The sequence below is a fragment of the Peromyscus leucopus genome, chromosome 6, assembly GCF_004664715.2.
Source record: "Peromyscus leucopus breed LL Stock chromosome 6, UCI_PerLeu_2.1, whole genome shotgun sequence".
Classification (NCBI taxonomy): domain Eukaryota; kingdom Metazoa; phylum Chordata; class Mammalia; order Rodentia; family Cricetidae; genus Peromyscus; species Peromyscus leucopus.
In genome coordinates this window covers 77,942,922-77,945,262 of record NC_051068.1, presented here as the reverse complement: position 1 = coordinate 77,945,262, position 2,341 = coordinate 77,942,922, and the positions used below count along the sequence as shown (strand labels likewise).

Sequence of the window (2,341 nt, the reverse complement as noted above, 5' to 3'; positions counted from 1 at the left end):
CAGGCTGAGCCTCTCTACATGCTCCTGGTGAGTGATGCTTGTGCTTCCTCAGCTTCTAGGAAGACCAGGTCTTAGCTGGGTCATTGTATCTCTAGGAATCCGGAACCCAAAAATCCTTTTCTGATTTTTCTTGCATGGCTCAGGGTATAGTTTGTATCTTTGGCAACATTTATATGTTGGAAATTTGATCCCCAATTCTGCAGATGTGAGAGGTGGAGCTCCAGGGAGGTTTTAGGTTGTTAGCTCTGCCCCATAACAAGATTAGTGCTGCTAGGAGATGGACTTGTGGGAACAGGCCCTCTCTCTAGTTTGTTCTTCTGCTATGTGGAAAATGGCCTTTCCCCCTCTTCTCCCTCCAACATTCAGGGTGTCATTTGGGTAGTAGGAACTGGATGCTCATGAGATACCCAAACCTGCTGGCACTCCAATCTTTGGCTTTCCAGCTTCCACCACACTGAGACCAAGAGTTCTGTTCTCTATCGATTTCTCAGTCTCAAGTATTCAGATCTAATGGCTTCAAAATGGACTGAGACAGTCTCCATGGGTCCATAGCAAATGCTCAAACATCTCTTAGCACAGCAGGCTTTGTGGCTGCAGACAGAGCCCAGGACAGTACCTGCTCTGCTGTTTCCCCAGGATACCCACGTTAGTCTTCTCAGGCAAGACTCAAATACAGTCTCACATCTGATGCACATCTCCCATCCCACTAACCATGGAAAGCAGATTGCAAGGTCTCTAAATGGCCCTGTCTCTGCAATACCCACATGCCTCTCAGGACAGCAACAATTCCTTTCGGGGAAATCCTCCCTAAATCCCCCTTTTGTTTCCCTGCATTTTTTGATCTAGCTGAAGGCACCATGAATCAGGGAAGGGTTTGTGACCACTCTCTTTGTAGATTTTTATAGGTGGTTACCTAGCCTCAATAGTTCACGTTTATTTCTTCAGTGTTTAGCTAAGGGACTTCCATTCTAACATCCCATTACATGGGGGAAGCAAACGCATTAAGGAGAACGTAATTTCAGACAGTAATAAACTCCATGAAGAAATGGGAACAAGGTGATGTGATGTAGGGCAGCCTGGGGGAAGAAGAGCTCATTCATAACATGTCACAGGGAAGTCATCTAGCTCTTATCAGGCACTGGGCATGAAGCCACTTCCACAGGATGTGGAGAGGATAAAGCATTCTGTGCAGCTGGAAAGGTAAGTACAGAATTGTGGGTAAAAACAGGTTTGGGATGGGCTGTGCTGGAGAGCCTCTGAGAGGTAGCCAGGCAGCCATCAGGAGGGGCCTAGGGTGTGGTGAAGGTTTGGGCCTTTATGTCATCTGCAAGAATAAGAGTCTGTTGAGGGGGAGGGTTAAGCCCAGACTGACTGGATCTGACTTATATTTTATTTCTTTCCTTTTTAACATGTCAGACAAGGAATGCCCTGCTGTTGTAACACAGTTTGATTGAAGCCTATCCTCACAGTGACCTGAAAACTCAATCACCACATTTATGAATCACAAGGAGGATCTCAGTTTATATTTCCAAGAGAACAATGGACATGAACACACAGGAGGAGAGGAGGAGGAGGGCTGTTACAGAGTAAAAGAGCCTGAGGGGGGGAAACCAAGCCCTGAGTCCCATCTCATTGACATCCTTTCCAAAGCATCTTTGGAATGAACCCAGGAACTCTGAATAGAGGTCAGTATTCAATAATGTTATCATTTATTTTGTTAGGTGCAATGATACCATGATTTTTAGGTTAAAGCCTGTAGAAGCTGAAGAATGGATATATATGAGTGATGTGTTATTATGCCTGAGATTTTCTTTGACATATTCTACAAAAAGAAGACACAAGTAATTGAGGTTTCAGATTCTCCCTAATACATATCTGAGGGCCATTTTCCTTTTTAAATTTTCTTTTCTTTTGTGTGTGTGTGTGTGTGTGTGAGAGAGAGAGAGAGAGAGACAGAGAGAGAGAGAGAGAGAGACAGAGACAGAGACAGAGAGAGAGAGACAGAGAGAGAGAGACAGAGAGTTGTGTTGTATGTATGGGGATGATATGTGCTCATGAATGCAGTACTCTGGAGTCCAGAATAAAGCATCAGATCCACTAGAGCTGGAGTTACAGGCAGTTGTGAGCTGCCAGATGTTGGTGCTGGGACTGAACTCAAGTCCTCTGTAACAGAAATGTATGCTCTTAATTGACGAATCATCTCTCCAGAGTCCTTCCCCCAAAACATGGTTCTAGAATAAGTTACAAATATAAGACTGTAGTGTGGGGAGAATGAATTGTAGGGGTCTGGTATTATAAAGGAAAACAAACCTTAAACTCAGTTTCACACATGACATGCTCG

The 2,341-nt window shown here is 44.4% G+C and overlaps 1 non-coding gene across 1 annotated transcript; it reads right to left on the bottom strand.

Moving 5' to 3' along the window:
* Positions 1-1,410: 1,410 nt before the first annotated feature.
* LOC114698589 lies at positions 1,411-1,514 on the bottom strand. Its single transcript, XR_003735382.1, has one exon. It is a non-coding gene; the product is annotated as a small nucleolar RNA U13 (small nucleolar RNA).
* Between the last annotated feature and the right edge of the window lie 827 nt (positions 1,515-2,341).